This window comes from Zophobas morio, unplaced genomic scaffold (genome assembly GCF_036711695.1).
Source record: "Zophobas morio isolate AGI-343-1 ecotype UQ-CSIRO unplaced genomic scaffold, CSIRO_AGI_Zmor_V1 ptg000012l, whole genome shotgun sequence".
Taxonomy (NCBI): domain Eukaryota; kingdom Metazoa; phylum Arthropoda; class Insecta; order Coleoptera; family Tenebrionidae; genus Zophobas; species Zophobas morio.
The window spans coordinates 10,523,588-10,542,969 of record NW_026972117.1 but is presented as its reverse complement, the minus strand read 5'-3'; the positions used below and the strand labels follow the sequence as shown (position 1 = coordinate 10,542,969).

General features: G+C 33.8%; 2 protein-coding genes across 8 annotated transcripts in view; one reads left to right on the top strand and one right to left on the bottom strand.

The window, feature by feature from the left end:
• Positions 1-18,226, top strand: part of LOC135127768 (potassium voltage-gated channel protein Shaker) — an 843,060-nt gene extending 824,834 nt beyond the window's left edge. For all 7 annotated transcript variants that reach the window (XM_064054365.1, XM_064054366.1, XM_064054370.1 and 4 more), the window contains exon 6: positions 12,721-18,226. The gene's annotated coding sequence lies outside the window, so the exon portion shown is untranslated. The remainder of the gene's footprint in view (positions 1-12,720) is intronic.
• The window catches only part of LOC135127764 (neutral alpha-glucosidase AB), a 100,802-nt gene that overhangs the window by 59,083 nt on the left and 22,337 nt on the right, over positions 1-19,382 (bottom strand). The window lies entirely within an intron of this gene.

Genomic DNA, 19,382 nt, shown 5'->3' with positions numbered 1-19,382 from the left:
CTGAAAATATACTGCAACTATCAAACAATGCAGTATTCAACAGTATCATTGCCAAGCAACTACACCACTGCAAACATAGCACCTCCGTAATATTGTTTACCCAGAATACAACACCCTTTAAGACATTCCCTTTATTGCGAAAATTTCGTCTGTGCCACCGCCGCTCTCATTCTTATTCAGTCGCTACTTGTCTTTTTTAACCTTTGAAACTATACGTGACGAAACTTTTCAAAGTCACCGTCTTCTTCGTCGACACTGTACTATGCACCGAATCTCATCAAATTGCATTTAGGTCACCAACTTTCTAGATTAGTGTGTTGTGTATAGCTAAAAGTAACGCAAATCCATTTATACACCGTCCAATTCTATATAAAACAAAACGAACCCAACTAAAATTTATAAATTATTATTTTCAACAAACTATTTTAATTAACGGTCGCATCTGCTTCTGTGTTCGCAGGTATTCCAGGAACTTGTTTACCCCCCAAAATAATACAATGGAGCGAGTTCCGGGAAACGAATTCATTAGTCATAATTTACAAATGCTATAATTATTATTATTATTCGAATTTTCATTTGTTGTAGAGAGTGTCATATTTCAGAATCGAGGGTCAAATCGATAAATTACAGTGTTATAAAATTATCTAAAAGGTTTGTCTTGAAGCTTGGGTCGTAATTAAAAGTAGGTCGAACGTTTTTAACTTCCGCTAAAATTTAGTTGTGCAGTTGGGTACTTTAAACTCGTGTAATTGAGCCTTTATTAAAGTTAACAATAGCAACTGACGCATCTCGATGTAGCTATGAAGTGGAAAAGCAAGGGTGCGGGCTGGAGTTGATTTTTAAGGAAAACTGCGAGAAAATTCATCATGATGTTATATAAAACCATGAAAGGAAAAATTGTCACGACAAGAAATAGATGGATTGTGTGTTAGTTTCAAATCAAGAAGGATTCATCCTATTTTTTCAGAAATACAGTAATGTCGCGTCCGTCTATAATTTAGTAATAATAAAATAAGAATCATCGTTATTTAATTTAAACTTAAGCATTAATCATCAGTAATCAGTATTACTTGTATATGTATGAGAAACCCAAACGTTCGTATTCTACCAGCTGTGACACCCCAAAATTCGCCAACCAACTCCATCCGCTTATCCTTCTAGACAACTAAACCATGAATGACTCCATCGAACCACCCCCAGCCTTCATTCCAATTCGCTCCACCGAATCCTATTCCTGTACCATCAAAACCGTCCCACTGGTCGACCACCCCTCCCGCCCCTCCTCGCCGCATCCAGCAGGCGGCTTTATGTAACCTGTTCGTCGAATTCGGCAACATTTTCGGATGTTGAGAGCGCCGCCGCCGCCGCCGCCGCCGTCACTGTACTACGTAGGCATGGTAACGAGTGATGCGCCGCGAGCGTTCGATACGCGAGGTGCGAACCCACCCCTGCCCCGACCCTGGCCCTGGACCGCCATCCGACGACGATGCAGCACCACGAGGTCATACTGCAATGTTACTACACATACAGGGCTCCAATCGAATAAACAGATCTCTATCAATTTTCTTATTACGGGCCCCGCGCCGCGGCTTTTCCATCTTGGAAAAGTCGCCGGGAAAATGACGCTTTTATTTGCTCTGCGTTCTGCGACAAATAAATTAGGGAAATTGCGATGTTTACGGTTATGTAATGGGGGTGGATGGTTTAATTTTATTAAAATGGTGTGGATGCACGGGGGTATTTTTGGCGAGGGGAGGTGGTTTGTGTGTGGTGGTTGGGTTCGTCGGGAATGTGTCAAGAAACATCTGCAGTTACTTCACCGATATTCCCTGGCCACTGCAGCATCGGTGTTTCCATGTACTTAAATTCGCTCTTGACTTCTGCATAGTCCTGTGAAGTCGGCACGTACATCCTGTATAATACATAACGCTAACAGTAGTTTAATGAACGATTTTTTGATGTGACGTCACCAGATTATGATAAATTAGCCATTTTGGATTCCAAAAAATTCGAAAAAAAAAAAATAGAATTTGATTTATTCTGTCTCCTCAAAACAGAAGAAAGGACTAATCAATTTAAGCTGCAATGGAGCAAAACGCTCCAAATATTATTTTGGGTACGAAGCTTTTATTATAATATTTATTATTTTATTATTATTAAATATAGACGAGCGCGATATCATTGCATTCTTACATTTTCGAAAAAATACGATGAATCTTCTTCATTTGATAAAAACAGGTATAGATAAAAGCAGTAACAGTGTAAGAAACAATGCAATAATAAAATAATTGTCTTGGGGAAAACTTCAAGGCGGATTCATAAACCATAAGTGCAGGAGCATTTTATTTCATAAAATTTAAATCCTGGTTAGTATGAAAAATTTTGAGGTCGTCGTTTCTTGTTGGCATGATTAGGCAAATTTTGGTCAGCGTTTTCTCATCTAGTTTTGCAAAAATTGCTGGTATTAGTTCTCTACCTTGTTCTTTGTTTCTTGGTCTACCTTAGAGCATAAAATTACACGATTATCCAAGATTAGATAATGAAACATACATTATAGTAAATTGGTGTCTTTGTGAATGGGGTAAACATTGTTTTCGGACAACTACTACATGTCACATGTGTTTGCTATTATTGTTGACACAATTTATAACTTGGATATACAAAACTTCAGTTACTTCCTATCAAAAATAAATAAAATTATATTATTACAGTCCCTTGAAACGTGCGTACGGTAATTATAGAAATGAGACAACTCGACTCCGCCTTGTTTGATTTTTATTTCTCAGGATCACGAGGCTGTGTCTTCTATATCTATCTATATCCTTCCATATCCGTCTATCCATATCCTTCTAAATCCGTGTGCATCTTTATATATCCGTCTATTCACTTTTATATCTTTCTATGTACGTCTATATCCTTCTATATCCGTCTGTATCCCTCTGTATCCAAGTATATTCGTCTACACGCTTCTACATCCAATTGTATCTTTTTATATCCTTCTATATTTTTTATATATTTCCATATCGATCTATCTCTGCTATACAAGTCTATATCCGCCTATGTCCTTCTATTTCAATCTATCTTCTCCCATATCACTCTATATTCTTCCATATTTTCCTATATCTTTCCATATCTGTTTATATCCTTCTATATCTTATCACAAATTGTCTCAGCGTGACGAATATGTGCCTATTTTTGCACTGCCGGCAGTATTAATGGAGAAAATCCCCTTTTTTTTAATGAAATTTTAAAAGCACTCAAACCGGTCCGGAAAGATGTATATCTTATATAGGCAATTTTCTCGACGCGCAGTAGTAATGGAAAAAATGGCTTTTTTGTGGAATTTTAAACCTGCTCAAATTGGTCCGAAAAATTCTGTATCCGTTTATTTCCTTCTATTTTTTTTTATATCCTTCTATATCCCTCTATGTCCACCTATAGCCATCTATATCCACCTATATTCATCTATTTCCATCTGTATGCTTCTATATCCTTCTATATCTCTATATATCATAATTTATCTTTTGGTATCTTATTGGAATTTTTCTGATGATCACGCATATGTACCTATTTTTCCTCTACGCACAGTAATAATGGTGAAAATCCCCCTTTTTTGATAAAATTTTAAAACTGCTCAAGTCGGTCCGGTAACTACTATCTGTTTATTTTCTTCTATATCTTCCTATGTCCGGTTATAGCCTTCCATATTCGTCTAAACCTTACTATATCCGTCAATATCTTTCTATTTCTACCTCCATTCTTTCATATCCGTCGATATCAATCTATATCTGTTTATATAATTCCATATCTTTCTATGTCTTTGCTTAACCGTCATCCTCTATCTGTATCTGTTTGTGTCAATCTATATCTTTCTGTCCGTGTATAGCTTTCTATATCCGTCCACATCCATCTATATCCTTCTATATCCCTCTATATCTTTTTATATCCTTCCATATCCGTCTAAAGTCTGCTATATCCATTAGTATCTTTCTATATACGTCTACATCCTTTCATATCCGACGATATCAATCTATATCTCTTTATATCATGCCATATCTTTCTATCTCCATCTATATCTGCCTATATCCGTCTATATCTTTCTGTATCCATCTATACCCTTCTATTTCTTATTGGAAATTTTCTCAGCATGACGAATCTGTCCCTATTTTTACACTACCGACAGTATTAATGGAGAAAATGCCCCTTTTTTAATGAAATCTTAAAACTCTTCAAATTAGACCCGAAAAATGTATATTTTATATCGGATATTTTCTCGATGCGCAATAATAATGGAGAAAAATGCCCCTTTTTGTTAGAATTTTAAACCTGCTCAAATCGGTCCGAAAAATTATATATCCTTCTACTTCCTTCTATTTCCTTAAATATCCATCTATAGCCATCTATATTCATCTATATCCGTCTATACCTTTCTATATCCTTCTATACCCCTCTATATCATAATTTAATTTATCCTCTTGGGTTCTATTGGAATTTTTCCCATGATCACGCTTCTGTACCTATTTTTGCTCTACGCACAGTAATAATGGAGAAAATCTCCCTTTTTGTTGAAATTTTAAACCTACTCAAGTCCGTCCCGTAAGGTTTATATTTGTCTATTTCCTTCTATATCTTCCTATGCCCGGTTATAGCCTTCCATATCCGTTTAAACCTTACTATATCCGTCAATATCTTTCTATTTCCACCTCCATCCTTTCATATTCGTCGATATCAATCTATATCTGTTTATATAATTCCATATCTTTCTATGTCGTTGCTTAACTGTCTTTCTCCATCTGTATCTGTTTGTATCAATCTATATCTTTCTGTGTTCTTCCATATCCTTCTACATCCGTCAATATCCATCTGTATATTTCTATTTTCATCGAACTTCTCCCATATCTGTTAATATCTTTCTATTACGTCTATATCCTTCTATATCCATTGATATCTTTTTATATCCTTCCATATCGATCTATCTCTGCTATATATGTCTATATCCGTCTATGTCCTTCTATTTCGATCTATATTCTCCCATATCCCTCTATATTCGTACATATTTTCCTACACCCTTCCATATCTATTAGTATCCTTCTATATCGTATCGGAAATTTTCTCAGCTTACAAATCTGTGCCTACTTTTGCACTACGAGCAGTAATAATGGAGAAAATCGCCCTTTTTTAATGAAATTTTAAAACTCAAATCGGTCCGGAAAAATGGCTCTCTTATATTGAAAATTTTCTCGAAGCCCAGTAATAATGGAAAAAGTGCCCCTATTTTGTTGGGATTATAAACCTGCTCAAATCGGTTAGAAAATTTCTATATCCATCTATTTCCTTCTATACCTTTCTATATCCGTCTATATCCTTCTATATCCATCTATGTCCATCTATATCCACTTATATTCATCTATGTCCATCTATATCGACTTATATTCATCTATATCCATCTATACCCTTCTCTATCCATCTATAGCCATCTATATCCTTCTATATCATAATTTATCCTTTTGTATCTTATTGGAATTTTTCTCATGATCACACATCTGTACCTATTTTTGCTCTATGCACAGTAATAATGGAGAAAATGACCCGTTTTTGTTGAAATTTCAACCCTACGCAAGTCGCCCCAGTAAGTTCTGTATCTGTCTATTTCCTTCTATATCTTCCTATGTCCGTTTGTAGCCTTCTATATCCCTCTATATCTTTTTATATCCTTCCATACCCGTCTAAACCCTGCTACTTTCGACAATATCTTTCTATATCCGTCTACATCCTTCCATATCCGTCGATATCAATCTATAACTGTTTATATCATCCCATATCTTTCTATGTCTTTCCATATCCATCTATCCCCATCTATATCTGCCTATATCCATCTTTACGTATCTTTCTGTGTTTTTCTATATCCTTCTATTTCCATGCATATTCTCCCGTATCCGTTTATCTATTTCCATATCCGTTTATATTCTTCTGTATCCATCTATATACTTCTGTATCCTTCTATATCATAATATGTCTTTCTATCTATTATATTTTGGAATTTTTTTATTAATATACATAGTCATCTTTTCACCACAAAAAACTTAGAACATAGTTAAAATGGTACATGTTTGCCAGGAAATATGGATTTTGCAATGGGGCGGAGCTGGTAATTTTTCGTAGAAAAATAAGTATTTTACGATTAAGCTCCGCCCCTCGGCTTACAACGTACCTATAAAAAATTGATCAGAATTGAGACAGGGCGGGTGGGCGGGGCATATATTTTGCCTTTTTTTCTTAATATTCATAACCATTTTATCACAACGAGACTTAGAATATGGTTAAAATAGTACATTTTTGCAAGGAAATGTGGATTTTGTAGTGACGGGGCGGAATCTAATAGCAAAATCGATATTTCCTTATACAAATTTTCCATTTTAAACTTGTTTTAAGTTTCATGTTGTGAAAAGAAGTCTACACATATTAAAACAAAAAGGCAACATATAAGCCCGCCCACCCGCCCCATCGCGATTGTGAGGATTTTTTTTATTCGTCGAGACCCAAGCTTAACTGCAAATGCTTATTTCTTTACAAGAAATTAAAAACATGTTTTTAGTTATCGTGTTGTTCAAACGATACTATGTATATCAATAAAATAGGCAAAATATAGCCCCCCACCCACCCACCCCATCTCAATTGTGATGATTTTTGTATTCTTAGAAACTTAAAACACATTTAAAACGGTAAATTTTTGTAAGGAAATATGGATTTTGCAATTAGGCTCCGCCTCTAGGTCAGCCAACGAATGAAAACTTCATTACTGTATAGATTAGGGAAGGTACGGGTGGGGCTTAATCTTTGGCTTGAATTTTTTCTTCATTTCTTGTACAGAAATAGTGACTTTGCAATTAAACCCCGCCCCTCGATCTGACAACGAATCGAAAATTCATCGCGTAAATTTTCTCAAGATCACGCTGTGCTTATTTTTGCTCTACGCGCAATAATAGTGGAGAAAATCTCCCTTTTTTGTTGAAATTTTAATTCATTTTGGAAAATTTGGGAAAATATTTAACAATTAAAAAAAGTTGAATACGTTTTCGATTAAACTAATTTCGAAAATTTTCAGATCTCCAACTTTTTTACGTTCAATCAACAATGCAAGTTTTCCAAAAGTTTGGCATTAAAAATATGAAACTTGAAAATCCATAATTTTTTACAGTTCTTTGAAATATTCATTCAGTAAGTAATTATAGAAACTGAGAAAATTCGACTCTTCATCGTTTTATTTTGTTTCCCAAGATCACGAGTCTGTGCTTCTATAGCCGTTTATATCTGTCTATATTCGTCTTTATCCTTTTATATCCTTCTATATTCTTCCATATCCGTCTACATAATTCTATTTCGGTTTATATCCTCTCATATCCCTTTAGATCCTTCTCTATCCGGTTATATCCTTCTATATCATACTAGATCCTTTTATATCTCTCCACAAAAACGTCTGTCTTATCGAAAATTTCCTCAGGATCACGAATCTGTATTTATTTTTCTCCATTGGCAGTAATAATGTAGAAAATCCCCCTTTTTTCTCGAAGTCATGAATAATTCATATTAGAAAATTTGAGAAAATATTCAACAATTAAAAAAAAGTTGCATACGTTTTCAGTGAAACTAATTTCAAAAATTTTCAGATTTCGACCAGATTATGCAAACTGAATTGTCATTTAATCTGTGGTGGCGAGGGTTAAAATGTTTTAAATTAATGTTACATTTAATCGTAGTTTTTAAAACAGCATCGATCTTCACATATTTATGACCAAGTTATTTCTATTTTATTACTCAATTATGCTGCATTTAGATTACAAAGACGGTTGACACAATTACAATTTATATCTTGAAAGTTGTCACAATTTGTAATCGAGACATCCTTTGATGTGAAGTTGTCTCGTCTGTCTGGAAACTGTTGCCAACTGGGTTTAGCACGGACATGTAACTTCACGTTCAAGGCTAACTCAACCACAATTTTTTTTGCAGAAGAGACTCTACTATAAATTTTCTTTTAACACACTTTGTAACAGTCATACAACCATTAACGACAAATTTGTGTCAACTCGTAACGTAATTTGGCCAACGGCAACCCAATTCGCACCATACTTCTAACTTTAGCACTCCATTAAAGAAACTACCAATAATTCTATTCCTGTATTCAAAAACCAACTGCAACACAATTAAATTAGTGTTTGCGTTGTTCAAGTCGTTCAACAGGTTAAAGTCCCTCCTTGTATTTAGCCAGCCCCTAATTACAAAATCGAACAATTTCTATAAGCAAAAATTTGCATGCAGATGTTATCATCAAACACATGTCGGTGGAAACTTTGTCAGCGAAAAACCCCAAAATTGTTAGTTTTGGCGTTTGATGATGTCTATTCTTATTAGTTTAATGTTACCTGTTACATTAAGCACAACAATAGACTCCCCAGCGCCTTACCACTTCATTCATTGCTCGTTCATTATGATATTGGGCTGTTTGAATGGACACATTATACGGGTATTTGTTTCATTGACACCGTCCAACTCGGTTTAAAATAGAAAAAGTTACATAACAAGTATTGAATAAAAATAAAATATTCGTGTGCAGCTGACAGTTTCCCATTCGAGGTAATTTGAAAATTTAGTGCGTAGTGTTATCTAATCGATTGTGGAGGAAATGGTGATCAGGTAAATGCGGAGATAAATGTGTGGACGGGTTTTTATTAACTTAAATTTTAACAGCCTGGATTATTACCGGTCATTAAAAATAATAGTTGAGCTAGATTTTATTTTAGCGATTATTATTGTTTACACGAGCTCTTTCCAAATTGTGAAATTTGGTTAGGGCGATTTTCGTTTAATGCGTATTTATTGATTGTCGATAAAATTTAAAACATGCTGCATAAATTTGTTTTTCCACACTCAACCGAGGTTTCTATAAATGTTGACCGACACTTGACGTCAATAAATGATTTACATTCAACATTATTAATACCGTTTTCAAATTACACCAAAATTGAAAAATTGAAAACTTAATAATTGAAAAATTGAAACACTTTAAATGAAAAAAATCGGTAAACCGAAAAATTGAAAAATCTATAAATCGAGAAATTGAACAATCTAAAAATCGAAGAATTGGAAAACCAAAAAATCTAAACCGAGAACTCGAAAAATCGAATAATCGAGAAATCAAAACATCAAGGAAAACAATAAAATTAACGCAAAATCTAGAACTTAAAAATTGAAAAATTAAAATACCTATCGAAAAATTGAAAGACCGAGAAATCGAAACATCAAAAAATGGAAAAATTGAAGAACCGAAACATTGCAAAATCTCAGAACTGAAATACTGAAAAACTGAAAACTGGAAGGAAAATTGAAAAATCGAAAAAGTGAAAAAATTCAAAACTGAAATCTTGCAAAACTGAAAAATGGAAAGAAAATTGAAGAATCGGAAAAGTGAAAAAATCCAAAACTGAAACATTGAAAAATCTAGAAATCGAAAAATTGAAAAATCAAGAAATAAAGAAATGGGAAAATAAAAAAATCAGTTAATCGAAAAATTGAAAAATCGAAAAATAAAAAAATTTAAAAATCGTAAAACTGAAATATCGTAGTTAATAAATTGAAAAACTGAAAATTTTTGAAAAAAAAAATCGTATCAAAAACTAAAAATTCATTCCCAGTAAGTTGATAAATAGGAAAATTTAAAAAACAAAAATTTTTTAAATCCAAGAATTCAACAAAAAAAATCTAAGCCTAAAAACTCAGAAAACCGAATGATCGAGAACAAAAAAATCTAAAATTTAAAAAGTCGAGATAGTGAGAAATCTAAAAACCTAAAACTTTAAAAACTGAAAAATTAAAACATCGAAAAATTTAAAAACCGAGAAAACGCAATATAAAAAATTTGAAAAATTGAAGAAACGAAACATTGCAAAATTCCAAAGCTGAAATATTGAAAAACCTAAAAATGGAAGGAAAATTGAAGAATCGAAACAGTGAAAAAATCCCAAACTGAAACATTGAAAAATTGAGAAATAGAAAAATGGGAAAATCAAAAAAATTGGTCTAAAAAGTTTAGACAGTACTTCCCTCGCTATCGGAAACGTGACGACTGCATGCCTATTATGGTTTTTTTTCACATTAGATTTCAAAGCATTCGGTTTTGTAGTTCCTGATTAAATCAATAAAATAAATTTGCGCATTCATTAAATTTTTTGAGTCACCCTGTATATCCGAATCCAAAAAATATGACTGGAATGATAAATTACAAGAATAGACTCATCATATTTTGTAAACTTTAAATAGGATTATACGGCAAACTTTTGAGCTGACGTCATCAATTTTTTGGAGGGGATAAGCAAATATATTTTGACTAAAAATTTATTATGCTCTTTATAACCTTAAAACATTTGCAAGATTTCAAAGCATTGGGTTCTGTAGTTCCTGATTAAATCAAAAAAATAAATTTACGCATTCATTAATTTTTGGGGTCATCCTCTATATGCAAATCCAAAAAACATGAATGGAATTATAAATCACAAGAAGAGACTCATCATATTTTATACAATTTAGATAGGATTTATTCAGCAAAATTTTGAGGTGACGTCATCAATTTTTTAGAGGGGATAAGTAAATATATTGTGATTAAAACGGTCTTGGTTTAATAACAAAAAAATATTGTTCGTCTATAAAACAAGCTCGTCTTAGACAAAGTATTCGTAAAAAAAATATGTCGTAAAAAAATTTACGTATGCTGGTCCCGACTGCGATTATGGTTTAAATATTTTTTAGAAAATCCTGTCATGGATGTAGAAACATTTGTGACAGCCAAAGAGGTTTTTTTGAGAAAATTATCTTTGAATTTAGACCAAATTGAAATAGACACTAGGAAACAGGCACATTTAGGCAAAAGAAAGAGAAATTAGGGTTACGGTTTCAAATTTTGGACGTATTTACAAACTTAGACCGACTACAGCAATAGCTAAAACTGTGGAGTCTCTGTACTACAGTACATTTAGAGGTAACAGTCATCCATACTATGGACAGCAAAGTGAGGAAAAAGCTGTCAAGTGTTTTGAAATAAATAAAAATATAAAAACTGAACGGTGTGGCTTGTTTATTTCAAAACAATTTCCTTACTTGGCTGCTAGTCCAGACAAGGTTCTAGAGGATAGGAGTGCATTAGTCGAAATTAAATGCCCTTCAAAATGGCAAGATTTGTCTCCCGAAGGAGCGGATAGAAAAAAAAAATCAAATTTTGTACATTGACAGACAGAGAATTGAAACTAAAAAAAGAATCATGATTACTACTTCAGTCCAGGGACAAATGCTTGTTACGGGTATTTCACAAGTTTATTTTGTTGTATGGACACCCAAAGGAATAAATATAAAAAAAATTTATAAAGACGAAGAAATATATGTAAAAAGATGGCAGATAAACTTGGCAGAAAGAGGAACCTGCCTTTGCGAGAGATTTTTTAAAAATAAATAAAATTTGTTTCTATTTTTTTATGTACTTTAATAATTTATTAGGAGTACATTTTTCATCACCAAGACTTGCATATTTTTATTATAAATATATTTTGAAAATGATCTCTCGGCAAATGAAAACATATACGAGCACTTTTTTCGAGTAAACAATGAAGGGAGAAGTTACTGGGCGTAGGGCTTTTTTAAAACACCTCCTTTCTGGGATAAGTAGTAGATACACTTAGCTACTTATACGTGTTAAACAAAAGCTGTATTTTATATATTTTTTATTATTATTATAAATATGTTTATTGGTTTTATTAATTAACAAAGCAAAATATATATTAACAATAATATTACAATGAATTTTTAGTAATCATGTGTATTGAATTCAGGATCCTGAGTGAAGTAAAAATATTATAGTTCCCCAGTTTTAATTCGGTTTTATGATAGTACCTCATTGCGTAAAAGTTAATTTCCTTAACAATAGATTACTACGGCCGGTCCTGGCGGCTTGTTATAAAACTGAGTTCCTTGCCATAAATTAGAAAAATCAGCCGAGAACTCTAACAATCAGCTTATGGTAAAGCAGGCGATAAGGGTTTTACCTGGAAAGTCGCTTCCGTAAATTTTAGTGGCGCTCCTATCGGCAAAGTACTGAACTAACTGCTCAAATTCTGTCGAATTGATACCAATGTTTTTCAATAATTGTTAGCTTTTGTTAAAAACTCTGCTAACCAATAGATCATTAATTTTCCTCTGATATTCCTGTTAAAATTATTCGACGTATTTTGCGTTAATTTGTGGTATATTTTGATTTTAATAAACACATTATTATTTAAACAAATTGTACCAGTAACAAACATTTAATGACTCTGCGCTCTGTAAAAAGTGATGTTTTATCCATGTGCGAATTTTCAAGCGATTCTATGATGGTTATGACTCAAAAAACTTGAAAAGAAAACATACAATGGTGCTTTTTTTACGATATTTCTCAGCCATATTTTTTTAGAATATGAAAAAAGCTGCAGTTTGATGTATGATACATCTATATTAATATCATTTTTTCATAAAAAAAACCAAAAAAATGTTATACCTCGTCTAGCGAGTCCCGTTAACTCTAGTAGATAGTGGAATAAGCGAACGGTATGAAGGTTGAAGTCGTGGAGGATATAGTTTAGTGTTAATTAAGTAGAAATAAGGTAGTGAGGGATGTTTAAAAGAGTGATGTTTTTTCAGTGACGGATGCGCTGCGCCCACGGCATCTCGGCGTCCCAAGTTGGTGTTCCCTTCTCCGCCGCCAGCCGCCCTCATCCTTGCCGCAAACAGCAATAGCACCACCTCCATCAACAACAACAATAACAACATCACGTTTCGCCAGCAGGAAAACCAAGTGTGTGCGCGCAGTGCTCCGGACGCTTACAGATACTGCTACCAATTCACAGTACTTGTTCTCGGTACTTTTGTATTACCATAACGATTGTTTTTGGGTGAGATATCCTGCCAAACATATAATAATAACTTAATTATTACATAATAATAAATACCTATAAATAATGAATAACTTATAATATAATAACGTAATTTAATGAGTAAAACAACGCGCATCGGCCGGCGGCAACTCAAACCTTACAACCCCCGCTCAAATCGGTCTGCGGTCCTGTCGGTCCAGTCAATTATTATACAGCACAACACATTTTACCAGATCATTTTACCTAAAGCGGTCTCCTCTCACACACGAAGACGGATGCTTCACATCTAAACGCCACTTTACCTAATACCTGCCATTTTGATATGTATTATACGTCATCCCCTTGATTCTTCACGTCTCATGTACAGTTGGGTGCTCAGGCCTTAAACGTAACGCAACGTAACGTAACGAGCGATGGCCAACGCCGCGCGCGCGCGCCGGTGTGGCCGCAGCCTTAGTCTCTTATGCCCATGGAAACTCTACTGTAAATTACCGATGTACTTAAGCTAAGTAACTAACTGTACATAGTTATTTGTAACGTTACTACTCCCATTCAATGAAGTTATTACAATTGTGATCCTGTTCGAAATGAATGTATTAAAATAATAATATTGAATTTTAACTAAGTATAAATACTGTAGCGGATAACCTACTACTTACTGCTTTTAGTTTTAGCGGCAGCAGAGGCATTTTAAACAAAATATATTATTGTTCGAATAAATTCATTAAAGATCGCTACTTTTGATGTATAAAAAACGCAATGAATATTCTAAACTCGTCGAGTATCTCATAATAACTTCCTTAAACATTACTATACCTACTTTAGTTTTACTGTTTATATTAAAGTTAGCCAAAGTTTTTGTACCCTTAAAGTGATATTTTCGATTTAGGTAAATGTTAAGATTTGTAATAAGATTGACTACTATAAGTCATTGAAATGGCTTAGAAAACTGTACTGCCTTTACGAATAGATTTTAAGGAAAAAACCAAATTTTGCACTATTTCTAATTGAATAATTAATACTCTTGAAGTGCGAGTATCCAGCCAAAATTTATTATTATCGATAAGGATGTGCGATACAAATTTCTCTGGACCGGACTCGTTCCTCGCGGGCTTACACTAAATTCAGACGTTTTGTGCTCATACAATACATATCTCTTATGTATACGAAAACATCAATACAACCCAATTCGTGGACTCGCAAAAACCCTTCGTGAAAAGCTCAACTTTCAACACTTCTTTTTCGGCGGTTGTATTGAAAGAAAAAATTACATAAATTTCAGTCGATGTCGCTTCTAAGCTAAGTTCGCTTCGAATATAACCCCAAAAAGAATGCATCGTTAAGTCAACGAAAGTCTTCTGAAACGTGCGGAGATTTTTAAGTACCTACTAAATCAAACAAGGGAAAAAACACCAAGCGATTTTTTTAATACTTACAGTACTAACAAGAACTAACGCTCAAATTGCAGCACACTCCGTGAAGAAGCAATAAGGGATTCCTCAAACATATCTTTTAGTTTACGAACGGTTTGGTCCAGCGAAGTTGAATCGTTACGATATTGTAAGAGTGATATTATTTTAAGTAAATTTAAGGTTATTTTCTTCCATTTCGGGAAAGAAAAGAGGCGGTTTTTAAAGCACCCGAAACAGTACTGAATCATCATCGAATTTTACCTACTTGTGCAATTACGATCATGACGAACAAATCAACTACAAGCGTCTTTAAACATATTTTTATATTGATCACGTATTTTTGTATCGGCAAGCGTAACTAGAACCTGCACACGCCAAATTGACGATTTTCGAATTACAGAGACATCTTCAACGCCATCTAACGGCGCAATCTAAACAAACCCCACTCTTAAGTTCATTTCAATTCCTGTCCTAACGAAAAATGTACTATCTCGTTTTTACTTTGCAAAATCGTCAATTTGTCTAAATCATAAGCCAAAAAATGAATTTCCATCTTTTTCTGATTTCAGCGATAAGTGGAGTCGTAAGTGAAAATCAACAAATAAAACAAGCACTGACAATCCTAATCCACAAAAAAGTGATCCGAGGTAGCTGTGGACACGATTCGACTCAAAGTGGCATTTAGTAGAGTTAAACTGAGTAATAAAATAGCACCAAATTACAAAAAAACAACTATTGCCTATTCTAGTAAATTTTGGCTTCGTCTATTAACTTACATGCTATAATAATAGTAAGAGTTGTAGGTGTTAAGATATTTTTAAAATATAAGGTTAGAAATAACAACCATGTATTAGCATAAGTATTTTATACATTTTTAGAATCCATTACTCTGTATCTACATACAACATTTAAATATTTGAGATGTTCAAGTTCCATTATGCGAAAAATCAATGCCACCTAGCGTGAAACTCAGTGATTAATTTGACGTTTGATCGTACCCACAGCTCTTTGATCACTTTTTTAACATAACAGTATTTAATGGTCTCATTCGTCCATGTACTTAGTACAAACTAGATTATATCCTTCATTTTAACGTACCATAAGATTTTTAAAAATTATTTTATTTAGTGTTCTAAAATCAGTATCTCAAGAGACCTTAAGTTATTGTTATCGAAAATTTTATTTACAAATACAAACTTGTCAAACTTTTAAATCCACTACTGATTTGTTGACTTATAGTGACGCATGGAAAAGTATTCTAGTCGGCTGTGGACACTATTGTACAAAATTACCAACCAGTTACCTTAAAAGTTGCTTAAAGTTTGAGGCAGTGCATTACTTAATGCAGTTTTGCCAACTAATAGTTTCTCGTGTCGTCACACACAATCCAGGTTGGTCAACCTGAACAAAACGTCAAACACGTCAATTAGAGTCATTTTTGCGTGCGTCCAAAACTTTCCACTTGTCTGTAAGTTCACAAATATGTAAATTTACAGAACATTTTCCGGTTTTCGCGCAGCTGTAAACTTTACACACGAACTCCCAGTTTTGGCAGTCGTCTGTAAGTTTACAGATGACAGTTACTTAAGTTGGGTTACAGACAAGTACTAAATGGTGGATCGATTTATGCTAACAAAATCTCCGCCAACTTCGCAGCAACAATATTTGCTAAAAATTTGTGCACTTAAAGCGCGCTGTAGAAAATTTTGTTGCTTGCTTTTTTTGTTTCTTTAAGTCTACAGTTATCTGTCAAAATTGACAGTTGGCTGTTGGTCACATCACCGAACTGGGACAGTTTGACGTTACATCACATTTATTGTGTTTGCACACTCTGGTCGTCAAACAATCATCTGAAACGACATAATTAACTAAATATGTTTGATGTTAGTTAACATATTTGGTATTAGTTAGCATTAGCCAGGGATATGAACTCCGTTTAATTTTGGTTCACAATATTTTTTACCAGTTAAATTAGCAAACTTAGTTCAAACTGACGACAGGTTATAAAATATAGACACAAAAGCATCATGTCTTAAGCACAAATTACACAAGTTATGAATTCTGTTTCATATCCCTGCTTCTGAGTAGAACACACGTAGCATGACTTTTGTTTTGTTAATCATATTGTTAACATTGACCAAGAGAAAAGACAGTGTTTGAAGAGGAATAAAAACACTGTCACCTTGAAGCTTCCTTGTAAAGCATTTGGTCGTGTAATGAGGGCTTTAGTGTGTAAAAATTAGCGAAGTTGAGATAAATTTTCTCCGTCTACTACTGCAAACTTTTCTAGAAAACACTTGACAAGTTTTTATTAAGTACCAATATTGCACGACGAACAAATATACTTTAAAAATTATATTATATTTAAGTTAAAGTTGTTCTAAAGGCGAAAAGAACCGTTTTAACTTTTTTACGATGTAAAACTAAAAAAAATCTTATTTTTGTAAATTTGAGGTTTGTTTTATGTGTCTTACAATAATTTAGTTGTAAATTTTAAGTCGAAATTATCGATTTACTAACTTGATGTGAATATTGAGAAAGAAATGAAAATATGGCGCGTAATTTAAACGGTCATGGCAATGTCATAAAATGTAATTTTCTATTGTAACTATATTTGTCGCTAAACTAAAGAAGAATTGCTATCAAACTTGCATTTTTGCGTTCTAATAGATATTTAACTTAACCTAGACATACTAGGTAATTTCAGATTGTCGCATTAGTGCAGTAAGGTAACTTATTACTTACTCGAAGCTTGCTATCATAGAAAAAATTGATCGTGACGTCCTCATTGTCGACGATAAAATTACCATTGCTTTGCTGTTTTCGCGCATAAAAATATCATTTCCAAGTACTAGTTAAATAATTTTGATTGTTGTGTTCGTTTTGTTTTTTTTAATTTTTCGAAAATTATAGTCAAAAATATTGTACGAAAATTTGTCCAACGTGGTAGAAACGTTTAAATATGTCTAACGAAGTCCGACGTGTGTATTTTAAAAGGAAGTATGGTTTTAGAGTGCAACGTTTCTGCCATGTGTTTGATCTATCTGTCCGTTCCTCTTCAGACTCTGTCTTGCGCGTCAGTACTGTACCGGGTGCTCTGAAAGCCCTCCGTCTAGGAAAACCAGTGCAGTTTGTCGCTGTATGCATGCCTGACGTCGATATACAGGGTGTGGTCTGTCGAGCGTAGAGTCACGTGGACCGAAAGGATTCGCAGGTCGTGAAATGGGGCTTTAGTCTCCCGTAAGGCCTTGTCAGCGCCCGCGTCGTGGCGCGTCGATGAATGCTGTGTAGTGTGCTCACCACCGAACTCTATTAGTTGTCGGCACTGTTTTAAGTGCTTGTATTTTTGGGCTGTGTGAAGCTTACCTAGGGTTGGATTAGCTTTAGCCCTTGTTACATATCCACCCGCGTAGCCGGACCGGTCGGGCGTTTGCGGCCGGGAGCCCCGAGGGCCGCCGAAGGCGCCCGAGGAGCCCCGAGGATCGCCGGCCGGCACCGACCTGCGGCCGCACGCGCCCCACCCTCGCAATATATCACTATTTAAATCGAATTCGAATGCTAAATAATCATTACTGTGTAGATAATCAATAATCAAAACACGAAAATGGTTTCATTTCTTTGTATCAGGCGGTATACTTGTGTATGTTAATGTTATTATTGTTGTTTCGTTCGTTTGCGGCTAAGGGGGGGCGGGGGGACCGGCCCTCTCTCGCTCCCCTCTGGCCGACACACACCAACCGTGCGCGTCCGAAAAGGCGCCGCTCATTGTCATTTTTTTGTGAATCAGTATGAATCTAGTCATGTTTGTTACAATTTAAAATATTTTATAAATGTTGATTAATATACGACATTCCTATTTCATGTCTAATTATTTATCTCCCCTACCTTTATTCAAAATAAATATATAAATATACCTAGTTTATTTTCATCAATTGACATTTCAATATTTATTATACTATTAAAAACAATATAAATCAAATACGGCATGCAGTGTCTATTTTTTTATGATTTATTTATTAATCTTATAAAGTGAAATGTCAATAAAACAGTATTCATTTAGCTAAGGAATGAATGAATTTTAAAGTCCACCAACGTCGCAATGTCTCCCAATAACATAACTAGGGAATTTCGTGTTACCAACACAAAGAGGTGGTGGATTTTTAATACAAAAAAACGTACTTTACTTTCAACTTTCAAACTTTGTCGTGTCAATCTTAATAATTAAACTATATATTCAAGGTTTTTCCTTTTTAAATTGAATTCACCACGTGGTAAATTTTATTTTGGAGTAAATTGTAGACGACAAATATGGTGGAGGCGCCGGGAACAACAATATAAAATATTTAAGTATTTCCATTCGTGTTATACATATTAATACATAATGTTAAAACATTCCTTAAGAAATAATAATTTTTTTAAATGGTAAACCAAAATTTGACTTCTTATACAAAATCAGGAAAAACGTCTAAAAACCCAATCTTATTTTTCTTATTTCTAAGTTATGGTTCTCAGTTATATTTATTTATCTATTGGGCTAGAGACTAAATCTACGTTTGTTAATGGTTATTGATAAAATGTCATAACCTAACCTTCTTCTTAGATCAAATTCGACAACAGCAGTACAAGAAAGAATTTTTAGAATTGGTTAATTCTACTACCAAAACAAAGAGTATTTGTTGATCACGACATACTATGAGACTAGTTGTATGTGTGGTACTACTGATCAGTCTACACATCATATTGTTCTGTCACCTATCAGAATAAAAAATTAAACATGTGGAATAGAACAACAGGGATGGTCATGAAAACCGAATAAATTTGTTGGTTTTCGGTACAGAATAATCAAAATATCCTCAATTTTTCTTGCTAAGTTATGTTGTTTTAAGTGTAAGGTTAGGAAATGTCAATCAACACTATAAACATTGTTGTTAGTATTTTAAAATTCATGCAAAATTGGAAAAGATATCTTTTTATTACAAATTTTTGTTGTGTAGGACAATTTTAGCCATTTTCTGCT